The sequence below is a fragment of the Leucoraja erinacea genome, chromosome 1, assembly GCF_028641065.1.
Source record: "Leucoraja erinacea ecotype New England chromosome 1, Leri_hhj_1, whole genome shotgun sequence".
Lineage (NCBI taxonomy): Eukaryota > Metazoa > Chordata > Chondrichthyes > Rajiformes > Rajidae > Leucoraja > Leucoraja erinaceus.
Window position 1 is genome coordinate 99423908 of NC_073377.1, and position 21522 is coordinate 99445429.

Sequence of the window (21522 nt, forward strand, 5' to 3'; positions counted from 1 at the left end):
CCTATGTCATTGGTCCCCACATGGACCACGACCACTGGATCCTCCCCCTCCCTCTGCAAATTTCTCTCCAGCATCGCAGAAATATCCTTAACCCTAGCACCGGGTAGGCAACACAGCCTTCGGGACATGTTCTGCTGGCCGCAGAGAACCTTATCTACCCCCCGAATAATACTATCCCCTATCACTACGGCATTTCTTCTAACTCCCCCCTCTTGAATGGCCTCCTGATCCACGGTGCTGCAGCCAGGTTGCTCATCCCTCCCACAGCCCCTGATCCCGTCCTTACATTGAGTAAGAGCCTCGGTCATGCTCGTCAGGGACAAGGGCTGTGGCTCCTGCCGCATCTCCTCCTGGTTCCCCCTACCTGCCTCGCTTATGGCCACACCTTCCTTTCCTTGCTCACTGCCTACTGAATTAGTTAAACTGGTCGGTGTGACCATCCCCTGGCACAAAACATCCAGGTAATACTCCCCCTCCCTGATGTACCGCAGCGTATGAAGTTGGGTCTCCAGCTCATAAATGCGGAGCTGGAGTTCCTCTAGCCTCAAACACTTACTGCAGCTGTAGGGATCTTCTACATCAATGGTGTCGACAAATTCCCACATCTCGCAGTATTGGCACATCTCCTGACCGCCCATCTTATATAAGTAATTAACTGGTCCTATTTAAGAATCCCCTACTGTATTGATACACCCCTTATTTATATAATCCTACCTCCTATAAATGGGAAAGTACTCACCCCAGCCGTAAATTACCTACTGGTTTGGCTGTCTAGTGGTAATTCCGTCCGCTCTTCCTGTCTGGTCCACTGCTCCCTTGCAGTGCGTGGCAAACCTCTTTGCCTCTGTTAGTCTCTGTTAGTCTGTTAGTCTCTCGAGCCGCGGCTCCGTCCGTCCTCCCTCGGCGACAGCACCTGTGGCACCGCGGTCGTGACGTCCCTTCCGTTTCCTCTGTGGGTGGACGTGAGTTGACGTGAAGTTCGAGCAAAGTCCGCGGGACGTTCACGCTAGGCGTATGCTGTCAAGATGCTGCGTACGGCGTTGAGACGCTGCGCACGCCCGTCGAGGCAGTGCATACGGCCCCAATGCGGCTGCGGGCCGGCAGGCCGTTGCCGCGCGGACTTTTTGGACAGTGTCAGTTTTTCGGAGCCCCGCACGATGTCGAGACCAGCTCCGCACAACTCCATACGGCTCTGGCGATCGAAGTGGGACCGGCCGCGCGAGGCCGTACGGTTCAAGCGACCATATTAGGTCGCACTTGCCGCATGCAGTTGCATGCTCGTGGGACAAGCCCTTTAGGGTCCCAGTAATTCCATGCTTGGTTCAATTAAGTTTCTGGTCAATGGTAACCCTGCTACCCCCTACTACCATAACTCCCTTCAACCCTGCCAGGAAGTTAGTGGTGGCATTATGGTCAAGGTAATTAGATTCCCCCCCCATGGGAGACGACCACTCCCAATATGACCATGTCTGAATGTTATCTGGATTTGTCACATTCAAGCATGAACTGCTTCATTATCTGAGGGAGCTCTGAATAATCTAAAATAATTTATTCGCAAAAGTGCAAAGGAAGAAGCTGAAGATGGATATGCCTAGAGTACCGAGGAACAGTGATGACTTGGGCTGAGCTAATTGGTCGCCGCAAATTCAACTATCGTCCTTTCAGCCATGAATAACTCCAAACAGCGCTAGGTTTTTCCTTTAATGCCCAATGACTTCAGTTCTTCCCAGGGATCCCGGATTGCCACAATTAGCAAGAAGCAACCATTTCCACCTTGTGTCTTGTGCTTTTTGTCCATGTTTAGTCGAGTTCTACGATGATGTCTTGACCAAGGAAATCCCACAATAGCATCGGTGACCGGCTACTGGTGAGTAATTGTCATTTGACTGGGCTGCCAGTCTTCCCATCCATGATTTGCAAATGATTGATAGTTAGATGATTGAGTGATGTTAAGCCAAATTTGGTCTGCCTTGCATTTTGTGGACGATGTATCTTGGCAATTTAACACATAGTCAGTAGGTGCCTGTGATTTAGTTGTACTGGAACAACCTAACTAGAGGCTCATTATTTCTACAGCTTGTCCTTAGTACAATTGCTTGAATGTTTTTCTGATACATTTTTATGTATGCAGGGACTCAGTTTCTTTATATCAAGTTAATTGAATTGGCTGAAGACTACTTTTGGCATTGGTCTGGACATCAGGAGGAGACTGAAAAGAATAATTCACCCATTACTTTGATCTTATCTGTTGAATGTGAGATTTCACAGCTCTGTGTATTGCACATTGCTTTCATTGATCAATGTGTGCAATCTTCTGTTGCAACTTCACCAAGACTCGGGTGGAGAAATTGATTTAATACATCTTGCTTAAACACAGAAGCCTATTTTTGTGTCTATGCAATAATTTCCTACTTCTGCATTTTAGCTTCATATTTTCAAGGACACATGTCACCTTCTTCATGTGGTATTTTTTTTTAAATTGGTGGCTAAAACATGAGGCAACCCAGAGAGTTGTGAATTTGTGGAATTCTCTGCCACGGAATGCAGTGGAGGCCAATTCACTGGATGAATTTAAAAGAGAGTTAGATAGAGCTCTTGGGGCTAACGGAATCAAAGGGTATGGGGAGAAGGCAGGCATAGGTTACTGATTGTGGACAATGAGCCATGATCACAATGAATGGCGGTGCTGGCTCGAAGAGCCGACTGGACTCCTCCTGCACCTATTTTCTATGTTTCTATGTTTTACTAGGAATTTGTTGATTGCTGCAGCTTTGAAAAAAACTCCAAGAAACTGGCAGAAATAATTTTAATGCTGCTACTACTCTTAATTTCTGAAGATTTTCTGAAAAAGATAAAGAAGATAATTTTGTGAACTCTGAAGGGCCTGTCCCACTAACGTGACTTTTCAGCAACTGTCTTCGACCTTCAAGCTTGAGGGCACTTGCCTGAAAAACCTCGAGCTGGATTGACCGTCAGCGATGAAACCATGAGCTGGATTAAACATCTGCACACTCGCACACAAACACATCAAAAATGCGGAGGCCATGGGAAAGCAGGGGAGCGCTGTCTGAAATTCACACCCGCGATGAACAGGAAGGTAAAAGATAGCTGGCACAGTTACGGTTAGTAACTTAGCGAGCGCGGGGGGGGGGGGGAAGAAAAGGGGAGAAGGGGGGGAGAAGGGGGGGAGAAGGGAAGAGAAGGGGAGAGAAGGGGGGGAGAAACGTTCAAGAAGCCAGACAACTTTTAATAAAGTTTAGCGGGCATTTAACATTACCAGACGGTTTACTTACCTTTTTTTTTCTCAACAAGCTTCACCTTTGACAACCTTCGATTACCTTTGATTGCCTTCGACTACCTATGATAGCGCTACGACCTACCACGACCTACCTCGACTAAACCTACGAGTTAAAAAAATATCTATTTTTTCCTTGGCAACCTTTTTTTACTCGCGGGCATTTTTCAGCATGTTGAAAAAAACGCTGCGACCTAGCTGAGGCCTCGAGTACGCGGGGACTACTCTCGAGCATGAAGGAGAGTTACAAAGACCTCCTAGGACCTTGTGTCGACCATGCTGCAAGTATGAGTCGATGGCAAACTCTTCTAAACTCACAAATTAGGTCGCCACAGTGGGACAGGCCCTTAACTGAAATTCTATATGGGTATTTGCAGGTTATTCTCCAACATAAAGGTCAATGTTGTCAAATCCCAAACCACTTTCCATCCATTAGGTTACACTATTGATATGTTGACCTCTTATTAAGCTCATATATATTTCTACTGGAGACAGAAACTATCCTTTTTTAACTCACAATAGGCAATTATGAATTGAATAATTCTTCCCTTTGTCCTGGGGCAAGTTTATCTCAATTAGAAAAGACTAACTGACTGTAACAGATTGATAGTCCCTTAAATTGCATAGCACTGCACTCATCATCTGGTACATCAGGGAAAACCATTTTGAACTATTTTCAGTATTAATTGCACTGACAAACAAATGAAAAGGATTTGAAAGGGATAGTGCAGAAAAGTTTCTATCATAATGTACATCGTTGCATTCAGAAAGTATTTAGACCCCTTCACTTTTTCCACATTTTGTTACGTTACAGCCTTTTAAAAAAATTGATTAAAATCATTTTTTGTTATCATCAATCTACATATAATGACATTTTTGCAAAGTAATTAAAAATAAATAACTGAAATATCATATTTACAGAAGTATTCAGACTCTTTGCTGTGACACTCTAAATTGAGCTTAGGTTCATCCTGTTTCCATTGATTATCCTTGAGATGTTTCTACAACTTGATTGGAGTCCACCAGTGGTAAATTAAATTGATTGGACATGATTTGGAAAGACACACACTTGTCTATATAAGATCCCATAGTTGACAGTGCACGTCAGAGCAAAAACCAAGCCATGAAGATGAAGGAATTGTCTGTAGACCTCCGAGATAGGATTGTGTCGAGACACAGATCTGGTATAAAACAATTTCTGTAGTATTGCAGGACCTGACGAGCACAGTGGCCTCCGTCATTCTTAAATGGAAGAACTTTGTAACCACCAGGGCTCTTGATAGAGAAGGGCCTTGGTCAGGGAGGTGACCAAGAACCCAATGGTCACTCTGACAGAGCTCCAGAGTTCCTCTGTGAAGATGGGAGAACCTTCCAGAAGGCCAACTACATCTGCAGCACTCCACCAATCAGGCCTACATGGTAGATTGGCCAGACTGAAGCCACTACTCAGTAAAAGGCACATGACAACCCACTTGGAGTTTGCCAAAAGGCATGAGAAACACGATTCACTGGTCTGATGAAACCAAGATTGAACTCTTTGGCTGAATGCCAAGCGTCATGTCTGGTGGTGGCAGCATCATGTTGTGGGGATGTTTTTCAGTGGCAGGAACTGGGAGACTAGTCAGGGTCGAGGGAAAGATGAACGGAGCAAAGTACAGGGAGATCCTTGATGAAGACCTGCTCCAGAGCGTTCTGGACTTCAGACTGAGGCGCAAGTTCACGTTTCAACAGGGCAATGACCCTAAGCACACAGCCAAAACAACACAGGGGTGGCTTTGTGACAAATCTGTGAATGTCCTTGAGTGGCCCAGCCAGAGCCTTGACGTTAACCTGATCGATTATCTCTGGAGGGACCTGAAAATAGCTGTGCATCGACGCTCCCCATCCAACCTGACAGAGCTGGAGAGGATCTGCAGAGAAGAATGGGAAAATTTACCCACAGGTGTACCAAGCTTGTAGCGTCATACCCAAGAAGACTTGAGACTGTAATTGCTCCCCAATGTGCCTCAACAAAGTACTGAATAAAGGTTCTGAATACTTATGTGAATGTGATATTTCAGTTTTTTCTTTTGAATTACTTTGCAAAAAATTCTAAACACCTGTTTATGCTTTTTAATTATGGGGTATTGTGTGCAGATTGATGATAAAAAATGAATTTAATCCATTATGAAATGGCTGTAATGTAACAAAATGTGGAAAAGAGTGAAGGGGCCTGAATACTTTCTCAATGCACTGTATATCAGTAAATAGGCTATTGATAGACTGAATTCAAAACGTGTCATACTCACAATGTGGTAAACTAATATCAATTCTCAAATTAAAAATCAGAAGCATACTTTCAAGGAGATAAAATTTGAAAAAAAAAAATGCTATCATTAGGTACAGGTGCACAACCTTTTATCCGAAAGCCTTGGGACCAGACACTTGTCGGATTTCGGACATTTTCGGATTTCAGAATGGGATATTTTTAGCGTAGATTAGGTAGGTAGCGCGGGCGGCTTGAAAAGTCTGGAGCAGCTGCCTCCTCCCCGGAGACCGGGAGAATCATTGCATAAATGTTAGTCAGTTAGTTTGGAGGGATTTTATGTGGTGGTGGTGGTGTAGGGGTGAAGGGGGAAACTTTAATTCTTAGTCCCCTACCTACGTGGTCGGCGACTCCCAACCTCGCGGAGCTGGGGGCTCCGTCCGGCCGCGGGCGGCGCCGGTTGTAGCTCCGACCCCGGCAACTCTACCCCTGGCTGCGAGGCGCTCCAAATCCAGCGCGGCCCGCGGCCGGACGTCCCAGCTCCGAGAATGTCGGGAGTCGGCGGCGTCGCAGCGCTGGGATACCAGCGGGGAGCGAGCAATGCCTTACCGGGTCGCCGTGCGGCAAGCTCCGGAGCGCTGTGGCCGCCTTCTTCCAACATTCGCGGAGCGTCGCTGGATTTGGAGCCGCGGAGCTGGGGGCACCACCGGCCGCGGGCGGCGCTGGTTGGAGCTCCGACCCCGGCAACTCTACCCCTGGCTGCGCGGCTCCAAATCCAGCGACGCTCCGCGATGTTGTGTGTCGGCGGCCACAGCGCTCCGGAGCTTGCCGCACGGCGACCCGGTAAGGCATTGCCCGCTTCCCGCTGGTATCCCAGCGCTGCGACGCCGCCGACTCCCGACATTCGCGGAGCTGGGGCGTCCGGCCGCGGGCCGCGCTGGATTTGGAGCGCCTCGCAGCCAGGGGTAGAGTTGCCGGGGTCGGAGCTACAACCGGCGCAGCCCGCGGCCCCACCGGCCACAGCGCTGCGGAGCTTACTGCACAGCGACCCGGTAAGGCATTGACCGCTCCCCGCCTCTCCGACCAGGTAGGGGACTAAGAATTAAAGTTTACCCCTTCACCCCCCTTCACATAAAAGCCCTCCAAACTAACTGACTAACATTTAAGCAATGATTTACAGATGTTTAAGCGTCTCCCGGTCTCCAGGGAGGAGGCAGCCGCTACAGTAGTACAGACCTGGGTTGACCGTGGGTCGTTTTGGGTCAGGTTTGGCGCCAAACGCGAGCTTTGGTGCGCAGACGACATCTGGAAAAAATGGCCGGTTTTCGGAGCTTTTCGGTTTCTGGAACACCGGATAAAAGGTTGTGCACCTGTATATACTTGTGGAGCATTGACTGAACTAAGAGAGGATGAATACCCAAAGTGTCAGATGTTTTGGGGAGAAGGCAGGAGGGAGAGATAGGTCAGCCATGATTGACCTAATCCTTCTCCTATTCCTTATGACCAAAGAAGGTACCATCACATGGGCCTTCTGTTGACCCATTGGCCCTTTTTAATGCTTTAATACATGGACTGATCTCGCCTCAGAATGCTTCTTTGTATCAGGCACCTGGGATCAAAGATGACTTGTTTCGACTGTTTTTTGAGTGTTCTGAAATAGCTAAAACAGGCAATGTGGGAACTGCAGACTTACACAGGTGCCAGAAGTTGTCTGTTAATGAGTGTGCGTTTGACATGGACAATGGAGCTAATAATGGAGCTGACCTAATGACAGTGTTGGATATGTTGGCCTGAAGAATCTTGCAGATCTTGGTGGTATCTTTCCAGTGTCTGTTTTGGGTATTCTGGATGCATATTGGAGGGTAGGTATGGTCACATATGACAGTGAAAGTATTGATGATAGATTAGAGCTACCATCAAGAATCATTTGCATGCTGCATCTCCAATTCTGAGGTTTAGATAACCGGGGTTTTAGAGTGCAGTCACTATTTTAAACCGCTTCCTATCAGTTCTGAAAATTAGTTTCACGCCTGCTGGGCTTTGTTAATGGCCCTTTGCATCTCTTCCCACCTTGTTTGTCTTCCTCTGTGGTGTGTACTGGGATTTCTTTCAAGGGTGGAGAAGTCTATCTCGGGCAATTGCAACTTTCAGCTTGGTCATGCACACTACAATCTCAAAACAAGAGTAGGATTCGTGTTTACATTTGCAAATTGAATGCAATGTCATTTTTACTGGAGATAATTGTTATCCTTGTGGTGGGTGTCTAGTGGATAAGTCTGTAGAACCTATTTATATCTTCGCAGGGTGTGCAGAAATGAGCTGCAATTGTGTAGCGTGATAAAATGCTATGTCATAAGTGTTATTGCACCCTACAGAGAAGATTCCAAAATCACAATTGACTTTGAAGCAGCAGCGTACAATTTTCTTAACATTTAGCACCTTGGTATTTATTCCCATTGTTGGAAAATTGGGCTTGCATTAGTGTACTCTATGGTTGGTTATGGCTTTCAAGTCACTTTTGAAGACATGTCTTGTTCGTTTTCGTGGTGGTGCAAAATGGTCTAAGAAAAGGAAAATTACCATTCCCTATTTCAGTTTTTCCGAGCTGAGAGAACAAATGTTGCCTAAAATTATCGTTCATTAAGGGGAAAGTATGAAAATAAGGGAAATGATTTTACTGGAGTTCCTGTTGTGTGTTTGCCACAATATTGAATGAAATTTTATCCAACCCCAAATAAATACTTCTCTGGGGTTCCAGTACATTTTCTGCTGAAGACATCATTTATCAGCGAGCGGCACAGTGGTAAAGTTGCTGCCTTGCAGCGTCAGGGACCCATGTTCGATCCCGACTGTGGGTCCTGTCTGTATGGAGTTTGTACGTTCTCTCTGTGACCTGCATGGGTTTCTCGGAGATCCTCAATTTCCTCCCACACTCAAAGGTACAGGTTTGTAGGCTAATTGGCTTGATATAAGTTTAAATTGTCCCTAGTGTGTGTAGGTTTATGTTAACGTGCAGGGATCCACCCCTCTTCCTCGCCACCGGTGTCATCGCCATCATTAATGTCACCGCCATTTAGTTACAGCTGCTGGGGATAAGTGGTGGGGGATGGTACAAAGGCTGGGTGATTCAAGAATCTCTGGTAAAAATTGAATGATGGTTAACATAAAGATGGGAAACCACATTGAGATATTTTCATGAATAATCTTGTGGATGTTAGTGGATTACTTATCTGCCTCTCATCCCATTGGCAGTGAGAGTCTCCTTGCAGGCTTGGTTTATGTCCATGTATTTTTGTAATTTAATCACTAACTAAATCCCAATGCAGCTGCTATTGTGTGTTCAGATCATGCCCATTATTATATGTAGGTTTCATAGGAAGCTCTACAAGGACACAAGAAAGAGTAAGGTTACACAAAAAAGCTGGAGAAACTCAGCGGGTGCAGCAGCATCTATGGAGCGAAGGAAATAGGCAACGTTTCGGGCCGAAACCCTTCTTCAGACTGCTCTGAAAGAGTAATGCTCTAATCTACTGATTATCCGCATGTTCATCTGTGCAAGGAATACCCTTGTTACTTGAGGGGGAGGGGAAAAGGGAAATGGCTCGTCCTGAATCCAGTGAATATGTGATCATAAAGGGCTGTTAGAATGCGTATTCACAGAATTCAGATGAATTACCCTCCAGTTAACTCTGTTGGGTGACCCAGTGGACGTCAAGGCAGAGATAGAAACCCTTTTCCATTACTACTTTGCAAGATGATACTTTACCAACTGAAGGGTTTGGGATACTCACTGGATATTCTTTATAGTTTTTTTAAGTAAAGGAAATGTGTCAAAAGGTTTTCATGTGGTTTGCAGAACACTGATCTTACCCATATTCTACTGGGGTGCACTAATCAGAGGCTGTGGCTAGCCTTGTGGGAAGAAAAGGAATCAAATGGCAAGCTATATCGGACCACTCCCATGTGGCTTTTTATTTCATCCTTCTATAGGATCCTGACGTTGCTGGGCAGACCAGTATTTATAACCCAAATGTAATTGCCTTTGATAAGATGATGGTGAACCACCTTCTTAAACCATTGCAGCCTGTAGGTTTAAGATATTCCCACAGTTGCTCAGTTGAGAGCTCCAGGAGCCATTTGAAGAGAGCAAATATGAAGAATTAGTGATATATTTCCAATCCAAGATAGTCGTCTGGTCATAAATGTTTGTCCCCCTACATGTGAGGCTGTTACATAACTCTAAGAAGGATGTCATTCAACTAGAAAGATGCAGCAGTGATTTATCAAAATGTTACCTAGAGTGGAGGGCTTAAGTTATAATGATAGGCTGGAGATTTTTTTCCTAGAGTGTTGGAGGCAGAGGGATGACCTTACAGAAGTAAACAAAATCATAAGCATTATAGATAAGGCACATGGTTACATTCTTTTTCCAGGATAGAGGAGTGCAGAACTAGAGGGCACGGGTTTAGGCTGAGACAGATATTTTAAAAAAAAAACCCCGAGGGGCAATTTTGTTGTGGCGAGGGTGGTGTATATATGGAGCGAGCTGCCAGAGTAATCTGTAGAGATAGGTTCAATAGTGATATTTAAAGGGCAATGTAGACGGATACATAGAGAGGAAAGGTTTGGAGGGATATGGGCCAAACACAGCCAAATGGGGCTGGCTCAGTTATAAAACCTGGTTGACATGGATGAGTTGGGCTGAAGGGCCTGTTTCCATGATGTAAAAATTTCAGAACAATTGAGAGACATTGGAACAACAGTGTGGCTCATGCAGATGCAGGTAACTGTATAACATGGATAGACAATAGGTGCAGGAGTAGGCCATTTGGCCATTCAAGCCAGCACCGCCATTCAATGTGATCATGGCTGATCATCCATTGTCCTGTTGGAAGGTGAACCTCCACCCCAGTCTGAGGTCCAGAACACTATGCAGCAGGTTTTCATCATGGATCTCTCTGTACTTTGCTCCGTTCATCTTTCCCTCGATCCTGACTAGTCTCCCAGTTCCTGCCACTGAAAACATCCCCACAGCATGATGCTGCCACCACCATGCTTCACCGTAGGTATGGTATTGGCCAGGTGATGAGTGGTGCCTGGTTTCCTCCAGACATGACGCTTGGCATTCAGGCCAAATAATTCAATCTTGGTTTCGTCAGTTCGGAGAATCTTGTTTCGCATGGTCTGAGAGTCCTTTAGATGCCTTTTGGCAAACTCCAAGCGGGCTATCATGTGCCTTTTACTGATGAGTGGCTTCCGTCTGGCCACTCTACCATAAAGGCCTGATTGGTGGTGTGCTGCATATATATTTTTCCTTCTAGAAGGTTCTCCCATCTACACAAAGGAACTCTGGTGCTCTGTCAGAGTGCCCATCAGGTTCTTGGTCACCTCCCCGACCAAGGCGGCCGGCTATGTGAAGAGTCCTGGTGGTTCCAAAATTCTTCCATTTAAGAATGACGGAGGCCACTGTGCTCTTCGGGACCTGCAATGTCTCAAACAATTGTTTTGTACCCTTCCCCAGATCTGTCTCAACACAATCCTGTCTCGGAGGTCTATAGACAATCCTTCATGGCTTGGTTTTTGCTCTGACATGCACTGTCAAATGTGGAATCTTATATAGACAGGTCAGTGCCTTTCCAAATCATGTACAATCAATTTAATTTACCATTGGGGACTCCAATCAAATATAATAGTAAGATTAAACAAGAACTTACCAGTTTGAGGTTTGATCTGTATTTTACGAGGAGTTACGATGAGGGATTACGTGAAGAGCCCGCTCAGCACGCATGCGCGGCATACTTCAAAGCAGCGGTGTGGAATCACGGATAGACACAGTTATTGAAGTAAACATAGTAAAGACAAGGAGACATCAGTTTGATCCATATTATTGAGGGTGGGAACGGAGGGCATGTAATCCCTCATCGTAACTCCTCGTAAAATACAGATCAAACTTCAAACTGGTAAGTTCTCGTTTAATCTTACTATTTTACTTCGGAGTCACGTGAGTGATTCCGTGAAGACTTCAAAGCTGTGTGATTTCAAACCGTGTAACAGTTATTGTTTCACGCACTGCAGAAGTCCTTGAGGGAGGAAGTGTGTTATCGTAATCAACGAATGAATCTGTTTGTAGGAAAATACAATGGTATTTTTACAATAACAACAAAGAAATTAAATTGCTCCCCTGGGCTTAAATTAAATATTTGCAGTCTGTAAAATGTATTCTGCAAATAAAACAGGTTTTTGCCAACGGCTTATTATAAAATTTCTGAACGGTCTTTCCCCCCACCATCCTGCTGTAGCCAGGATGAAGTCTATAAGCACGTCCATTCTTTTAGCCGTCGACGTGGATGCTGCCCTGGTGGAATTAAATTTGTACATGTTAGTGTTTATCCCAGCAGCTATTAGCACCTGCTTGAGCCATTTCAAAATGGTTTGGCTCGTCACCCGACCATAATTTTATTTGTGACTGACCCACAAGACTTTTCATCTCCCTTGAATATTTTGGTTGTGTCTATGTAGGATAGTAGGTGGGTCATGGCACATAACCGTGGTTCTGGCGGGTAAGCCCGGAATTCCACGACTGGATTAGGTGTTCCTGGTCTGCTCTGTTTGACCAGTCCCTGGATAACGACAGAGATCTGGTCTGGAGCTGTGAGCATGCTGTCCAGTCGCAAAAGGTGTAGTGACTGGACCCTCTGTGCAGATACAAGTCTCATCAACATGAGTGTTTTGAGCGTAGATTGTTCCAGGTTGAGGGATCTGGCTGGTGGCTATCCCCTGAGGTATGTCAGGACCACACTGACATCCCATATATGGGTGTACCTTGGTCTAGGGGGTTAGAGTTGTAAATACCCTTCATTAGTTTGACCACCAGCGGGTGGGACCCCATGGCCTGTTGTCCAGGAGCTGGTTTTAAATAGACAGGCAGGGCAATTCTAGCTGTGTTGATGGCAGTAGCTGAGTCCTTCATCGTGGTGAAGGTTCGCCAGGAATTCCAGTATGTTGGCAACTGTAGCGGTTGAGTAGGTGGTCCCTGTATCCAAGCAGTACTTCTCCCATTTTTTGATGCTGGACAAGTGCTGTTTTTTAGTAGATGTTTGAGGGATGCTGACATGGTGGCGACGGTTCGTTATGATAATCCCAGTCCCAGAAGTGGTTTGTGCAGAATCTGCAACCCAGGAGTTTGATTTTTTTTCATGGCACGGGTGGCTTGTGCCCGACACTGGGTGTTAATAACTCTGGGTCACTGGGGAATACCATCTGAGCTTCAACAACCATGTCATGGAGTATTGGGAACCATGGCTGTGTAGGCCAGTCGGGTACTATCAAAATACCTGAAGCAGAGTCCATTTGTATTGTGCGTAATCCCCGACTGATGAGGCAGAAGGGAGGAAATGCATAGAAGAAGAATTTTCCCAATCCAGCGCGAACGCATCTACCGCTGCTGCCTCAGGGTCTGGTTCCCAAGCGACATGCATAGGTACCTGGTGATTTAGCCTTGATGCAAATAAATCGATATCTGGCGTGCCGTATTGCTCGATAACTTTTGCGGAAAAACGTGACCTGATGTCTGCCACTGTATTTAGCTTACCTAAGCTAAATACTGATAGCCAAATATGTCTTTGGACACACCATTGCCAAATTGTGTTGACCAACCTGTCGCATGATACCGATTTTATGCCGCCCATATGGTTAATGTAGGCCACCACCGTAGTATTATCTATTTGCAACCGTACATGCAAGTGATAGAGTTATATTCCCCACATAGCACTGGCTGTTTGGATAAACCATGAAAAGTCACCCAACATCTGCCCACCACTGTAGTTTTGATAGATAACTTAATGACCCATCATGTAAGTATTTTTGGTGCAAAGGTCCGATGACATTTTCTGTTACTTATCGGTAGTTGGTAGTTTGTCCATCTACTACTATTTTGTACTGCAATGTTATAGAGTTATTTTGCTCCCCAGCCTTGAGCACTGTACAGCTAACATAGTCAATTTCGTCTGTTTGGATATATGCCTGACAATATGTTTTTAGGGTTAGTGATGAACAATAGGCTGAAACAATGCCAAACGTTTTTTGCCCACCACTGTAGTTAAGTCAATGATGATGCGACATCCACCATCTTTTTTGGGTTTAGTGAATATATTTGATAACAATTGTAAGGGTTCAGGTTTTCCCATGATACCCTTTGTAATTAGTCTCACCAGTTCAGCTTGTCCCTCTCGTTTCGTTAACGGAGAGGGGAAAATACCCTCTAGGGTGAATGTTGACCTGGTTGCAATTTTTCTAGTATGAATTGTATTTGTATCCACTAATGCCATTGAGTATATACTGATCACTCGTGATAGACTCCCATGTGTTAGTATTACTCTATATGCTGGTAGGAACCAGACCCACCTACCTCCATGGTTATGGGTATTCTTCTGTTTCCTGCCGGTCCAACGAGTGTTGCACGTCGTCTGACGTGGCGGTGACGTTGGGTGGTGGCACATTTTCCATGAGGTCCGCTCTGGGCCCTGGTCTAAAGAAAGACTTTCGGTGATAGAATGCGGAACCCGAGCTTTCATCAGTCCCATATGGTAGACGTCGACTGATGGACGCGATGGGGTGCTGCTGCGTAGGAATGATTGTTTTTGGTTTGCTCGTCCTGGCCCTGCCCTCATGAGAGCAAAAGTTTTTTAAAACCTTTTTCATGTCCTTCATATGCTTTGTGAGGTTTTTGCCAAAGAGCAGTGGGTCTGGCTCAGTGGCTGGGGTATGCACAACCCCGCAAATGTAGGACTTTTATGGCAGGTCTTATGATTTGTTTACGAAGGTTGTGGTCATCTCCATATTTATCCACGGAACGAGGAAAACGATGTGATGGCTGACGTCAGGCTTTTAACGGCCTCCTGCACGTGGGGTTTCCACGTAGCTGTCCACCACACCTAGCAGCTCTTCCTGTTCCTGCACCCCTTGCATACTCCCGAGATCTTCAGCCATTGTCCCCTGTTCTTGACCAGCCCAGTCCTGGTCACCAAAGCTACCCTCGGGTAAGGAGGAAGCAATGGACAGTGCACAAGGCACTGTGGAGGGAGTGCCTGAACTTCCCCTGCGAGAGCGCCCCTCACGAAGCGCGTCTCGCTGGAGCTCCTGCTCCAAGAGCCGCTCCATGCGACTCAGGCGGCTGTCTCCCCTCCCCGTGCCGGTGGAGAGACGTCCCCGTCCGACAAGTCGGAGCCACCGGCCGGACGCCTCTTCCATGGCTTTACTTCCAGCCCGCTGCTCAGGCGCTAGCGGGCTGGGCTCGGCACGGTGTCGGGGTAGCGGAGCGCCCGGTAAGCGGTCCTACCGCCTTGTTGCTGCCCCCCCCCCAGATGGAACGCTCCTCCGTGGAGTTGAGCGGGGGACAGGTTTGTCTAAGAGCCTTTCTTCACTGCCTGAAAGCAGAAGGCTTCCTGTGAAAGAAAACCCCGACCTCAGAGCGTACCTGACGGTCCGTTCTTTCACCTCTGTAGCGGGAGCGCCTGACTCCCGCTGCGCCGCTGTTGCTCTCTGCTGAACATAATGCCGCTCTTCACGGAATCACTCGCGTGACTCCGAAGTAAAATCAATGGAAACAAGATGCACCTTAGCTCAATTTTGAGTCATAGCAAAGGGTCTGAATACATGTGTAAATGTGACATTTCAGTTATTTATTTTTAATTACTTTGTAACATTTTCTAAACACCTGTTTTTAGGTGTTTATTCTGGGGTATTGTGTGTAGGTTGATGATTACAATAATTAATCCATTTTAAAATAATGGTGTAACGTAATATAATGTTGAAAAAGTGAAGGGGTCTGAATACTTTCTGAATGCACTGTATGAGGTGCTGTTCCTCCATTTTGTGTGAAGCAGAATGAGGTGGGGATGGGAAAATATGAGTGGTGTTGGGATCATGTTGAAGATGGCAGAAATGTTGGAGAATGATGTGTTGGCTCTGAAAGTTGGTGGAATGAAAGGTGAGTACTGGGGAGATCTATACTTTTATAATTTGGGATTCGGGGAATCGAGAACAGAACTGCAAGACACAGAGGAGACATGTGAGAAAGCAGAGAGAAAACCACGTTTACTGAAGAAAGAGGACGCCTCTGATGTCCTAGAGTGGAAAGCCTCAACTTTGGAGAAGATGCAGCGGAGACGGAGAAATTGAGAGTAAGGGATAGCATCCTTGCAAGAAGCAGGATTGAGAGGACAGGTAATTGTCAAGGTAATTGTGGGAATCAATGGATTTGTAATGGGCCTCGGCATATAGTTTGTCCCCTGTCATGGAAACCGAGAGATTGGGAAAGGGTAGAGATACTGCAAGTAAGTTTGAGGTCAGGGGGAAAGTTCGAGGTAACGTTGCTGAAATTCTGCATGGGTGCACGAGGCAGCCTCTATGCAGTCATTTATGTTTTGGAGAAAGAGCTGGGGGTGGGGGGGGTGGTGCCAGTGTACATTTGGAATAAGGACTGTTCAATGAAACCAACAAAGTGGCATAATTCAGGGTCTTGTTTGTGCCCATGGCTATACCTTTGACGAAGGAAATTGGAGTAGTCAAAAGAAAAGTTGCTGAGGGTAAGGACAGGCTCTGCCAGATGGAGGAGAGTGTTAGTGGAGGGGATGTGATCGGGTCTTTGTTCAATGAAGAACTAGAGGACCCCGAGGCCTTCCTGGTTGAGTGTAGAGGTGTAAAGAAAATGGACGTTCATGGTAAAGGTGAGGCGAAAGCGCCTAGGGATTGAAAGTTATTGATGTGGTGAAGAACAGGTGAGATGTCTTGGATGGATGTCGGAAGATATAATTGAGGTATTTGGAAATGAGTTTGGTGGGGTAGGAGCAGACAGATACAATGGGCCTGGCCTGCCAACCACTGTCCTCATTGTGGTTTTGGGAAGGAGATGGAATAGGGCAGTGCAAGATTTGGGAACAATTAGGCTGGTGATTGGCGGGGAGGGGAGGGGGGGGTAGGGAGAGAGAGATCACTGAAAACAAGGGGTTGGTGACGGTTTGTGAAATGGTGGCCTGGTGTTTGTTCACGGGATCATGGTCAAGGGATAGGTATGAGAAGATGTCGAGAGCTAACACCTGACCTCAGCATGGTACAGGTCACTTATACTAAGCATCACTTATACTATTTAAGTGCCAACCTCCATCAACGGAAGTCGCGGCGCTGCCCAAGTAGCTGCAGCTTGCCTGCAGTCCTTCTGTCTTTCTTCATTTTCTTTTCTTTTCGTCTTGTTAGATGTATGTTTTAGTCTATTTTTAGTTGTGTATATGTGGGGGTGGCGGAAACTTTTATCTCTTTCTTCAACAGGAATGCGACCTTTTCCTTGTCGTATCTCCGTCTCCGTTTGCACTGAGGCGTAACATCGTGGAGCTGGTGGCCTTCAACTGGAATTGACCTTGAGGGGTCCCGTCGCGAAGCCTGTGGACTCGCCATCGGACTTCGGAGGCTGTGGTGGCGCTGTGGCTGCGACCCGACTTCGGAGGCTTCGGCTGCAGGCCCTGTGGACGGTAACATTGGGAGCTCGCATGTCCCTGGTTGGTGACCGATTTTCGGGAGCTCCCGCAACAGCAGCTTCGTCTGCCCCAAATCGCGGGGTTTGAATCGGCCCGTATGCGGGGCCTTTCATCGCCCGGCGCGGGTTAAAATCACCCGCGGGATCTACCATCGCCTGGCGGGGGCTTCAACATCGAGAGCCTTGAAGCAGCAGTTTGACTGCCTGACCGAGGGAGAGGAAGCAGGGTAGATAAGACTTTTTGCCTTCCATCACAGTGAGGAGGTGCCTGGAGATTCACTGTGATGGATGTTTGTGTTAAATTGTATGAGTTGTATGATTTGTTGCTATTTATTGTCATGACTGCACGGTACGAAATTCTGTTCAAACTTGTTTGAATGACAATAAAGGAAATTCAAATTCAATTCAATATGAATCTTTCCTCACCATTCAATAAGATTATCATTAAGGGCCGCCACAGTGGCACAGGGGTAAAGTTACAACCTTACAATGCCAGAGACACGAGTTTTAACCTGACTACCTGTGCTAGCTGTATGAAGCTTCTATCTTCTCCCTGGGACTGTGTGGGTTTTCTCCCTGTGCTACGGTTTCTTCCTACAAACATGCAGGTTTGTAGGTTAATTGGCTTCCGTAAATTGTCCCTAGTGTGTAGGATAAAACTAATGTTTGGGTGATCGTTAGTCAGCGTGGACTCAGTGGGCTGAAGAGCCTGTTTCCACACAGTATCTCTAAACTATCACTCCACTATCAGCATCCTGGGAGAATCAACAAATCACTTGCACTTCTTCCAATCTAACACTTCCGTATTCACAAAGTGGTCTCTTCTAAATTGGAGAAACCAAACACAGATTTGTTGGAGCACCTGGGTTCAATTCACAGGGATGATCCTGAGCTACTCATTGCCTGGCCCTTTTATTCTCCATCCCACACTGGTCCATCGGTTTGTGATCTCCCCTGCAGTCATTGAGGCTCATTGCACGCTTGAGGAAAGCACCCCATCTTGCATCTGAGTATGTTGCAGCTTTCTGGGCTTAGTATTGAATTCTACAACTCCAGGTAGCTTGATTTATCTGTCTGCATGAGCCTGCCATCTGCGATATTGGCTCAACCATTTTTCCCTTTTTGTTCGAATCTGCTGGCCACATCTTCCTGCGCTGCATTTTGCAATTCCCATGTGCTGTGAATGTTCAGTGAAGGAGAGTGCTGGCTAACACCAGCAATCTCATGCCCACATAATGCATGTAAATCAAGGATAATGGTTCAAATTAATGCATCCCTAAATTGTGACATTACAAATATAGCAGAGGTTGTGCTTTGATGCATATACAAAGCAGGAGCATGATCTTGCCTCGGGGAAAGACACCATGGTTCTTTCCCAGTAGCCGTGCAATGAGTGTAGATACCATACTCTGCCCACTTCACACAACATTGGCAATGAAATTTAAGAACACCCTTATTTGTAACAGTAACTTAGCAATTGCTAGAATTAGAAAGTAAAGCCCAGAGCCAAATCGACTCTCATATTTGCTTTGACAGGACCTTCCATGTGGCAAAACCATTAACTAGGCAGGGTCATTACTCTAGGGTCAATAATTTTGATATATAGCATGTACCCTGCTTTATCCATTTGATGGTGACATTATACAGTGTCAGGTGCTGAGTTAATTGGCCTTCAAACCCACAGCTACAGTAGCTTCCTTTGTGCTAGATCAAGTCAAGTCAAGTCAGGTTTATTTGTCACATACACATACGAGATGTGCAGTGAAATGAAAGTGGCAATGCTCGTGGACTTTTGTGCAAAAAGACAAACAACCAAACAACCAAACAAACTATAAACACAATCATAAACACACATATTCTTTTACATAATAAATAATGGAAGGAAAAACGTTCAGTATAGTTAGTCCCTGGTGAGATAGGCGTTTACAGACCGAATGGCCTCTGGGAAGAAACTCCTTCTCAACCTCTCCGTTCTCACCGCATGGCAATGGAGGCGTTTGCCTGACCGTAGCAGCTGGAACAGTCCGTTGCAGGGGTGGAAGGGGTCTCTCATGATATTGTTGGCTCTGGAGTTGCACCTCCTGATGTATAGTTCCTGCAGGGGGGCAAGTGAAGTTCCCATAGTGCGTTCGGCCGAACGCACTACTCTCTGCAGAGCCTTCTTGTCCTTGGCAGAGCAATTCCCAAACCAGATGGTAATATTCCCGGACAAGATGCTTTCCACCGCCGCTGTGTAGAAGCACTGGAGGATCCTCGGAGACACTCTGAATTTCCTCAATTGCCTGAGGTGGTAAAGGTGCTGCCTTGCCTTACTCACGAGTGCTGAGGCGTGTGATGCCCATGTCATATCCTCAGAGATGTGGACTCCCAGATATTTAAAACAGTTCACCCTATCCACAGGATCCCCATTTATCCTCAATGGAGTGTACGTCCTCGGATGATGTGCCCTCCTAAAGTCCATGATCAGCTCCTTCGTTTTTTTGATGTTCAAGAGGAGCCTGTTATCCTGGCACCAGAGTGCTAGACCAGCCACCTCCTCCCGGTAGGCCTTCTCGTCGTTGTCTGAGATCAGGCCCACCACCACAGTGTCATCAGCAAACTTAATTATTGAGTTGGAGCTGAACCTAGCCACACAGTCCTGTGTGTACAGGGAGTACAATAGGGGGCTGAGGACGCAACCCTGGGGCGATCCTGTGCTCAGGGTGAGGGACTTCGATGTATTCCCTGTCAGATACAATGTCAGCAAAGAGATAACTTTTCCCCTAATTCCTGCCAACTTCAACACTGATGGGCATTTTTGCTGCTATTCTCAGTTGAATAATGCCTTCTTGTGAAGCAGTTATTTTTTTATCATTAGCTGGTCAATTGAGCCCTTTTGTATGGACTAGCACCATAATGAGGTCAGGAACTGTTTGAACTTAAACTCTTTGTGGGTGAGGAGGTAATAAAGAACAATGGGTGAGCATGTAATGAAGAGCAGGTGGGCGAGTGAATCTCTACACTTGAAATTGAAACTTTCCATCAGTTGCTGATGGTCAGAAGAAAATTGATAAGCTGATAACTCTGGGCCTCCTCCTGAAGTCCCCAGCATGAAAAATGCCTATTGTCAGCCAACATGATTCCACTCCATGTGACATCAAGGAACTTTGCAATGGTTACAGCAAAGGTTATGGGCCCTGACAACATTCTGGAAATATTACTGAAGACTTGCACACCAGAATTCTTTGTGTCCTTGGCCAAGCCATTCCAGTACAGCTACAACATTGACATCTACCCAATAGTATGGAAATATGCCCAGCTTTGTTCCAAAAGAATCGGGACAACTTCAACACTGACAAAACTGAGGGGGGAGGGGAGGGGGGAGGAGGAGGAGTGGGGGGGGGGGATGGAGGAGGAAGGAGTGGGAGGGAGGGGAGGAAGAAGGAGTGGGGGGGGCGGAGGAGGAAGGAGGGGGAGGGAGGGGAGGGGAGGAAGGAGTGGGGGGGACCTATACCGCTGGTTGAAAATGATTTCAACCTAGCACAAGGGGAGATGGTAATGGTGGTTGGACATCAATCACATTGGCCATAGGATCTCTCTGCAAAAAAATATTCTAGAACAGCTAATTTTCAACTGCTACATCAATGACCTTCCTTCATTCGTAAGATCAAAACCAGAGATGTTTGCTGACGATTGCACAATGTTCAGCAGTACTCCTCAGATAATGAACACAAAGTGTTGGAGTAACTTAGCGGATCAGGCATGGATAGCTGATGTTTCAGTTTAGCTTCAGACTAATAGTAGCAGTGGAGATAAATCAGTTTCCCATTTTCTCTCCCCTCTTACAGATTCTTGTGCTTCCTGAGCTGATAAATGAAGAGTCATGAATCTGAACAGCGAGGAAAAAGACCCACCTTGTCCACACTAACCAAGTTGGGATATTGGACTAATCGTATTTGCCTGTATTTGGTGCATGCCTACAAATTTCCTAGCAATGTTAATTACATTGTCACCCAAATCATTAATGTATATAACAAACAGCAGTGGACTCATCACCTTCCCCATGTGACACTCCACTAGTCACAGGCCTCCAAACAGAATAAACCCTCTACATCTAGCCTTTGACTCCTTCCTCCGTTAATTTTGAATCCAACTGGTTATTTCACCTTGGATAGCTGCTGCACAAGTGCCAGGCAATGAGGATATTCAGCAAAAGAAAATCCAGCTGTCACAATAGACAATAGACAATAGGTGCAGGAGTAGGCCATTCGGCCCTTCTGACATTCAACTCACTACCATCACTGAATCCTCATCATCAATATCCCAGATATTGCTCAACAGGAGTTTACTATTGAATCAAACAATTTTGCCTCTCACTGCTTTTCTTGATGATTTTGAGTTTGGTACAAAATTAATGGAAAGCACTGACTCCCTGTGGAGTCCGTGATGGGATAAACAAATACCTCTGCTGCT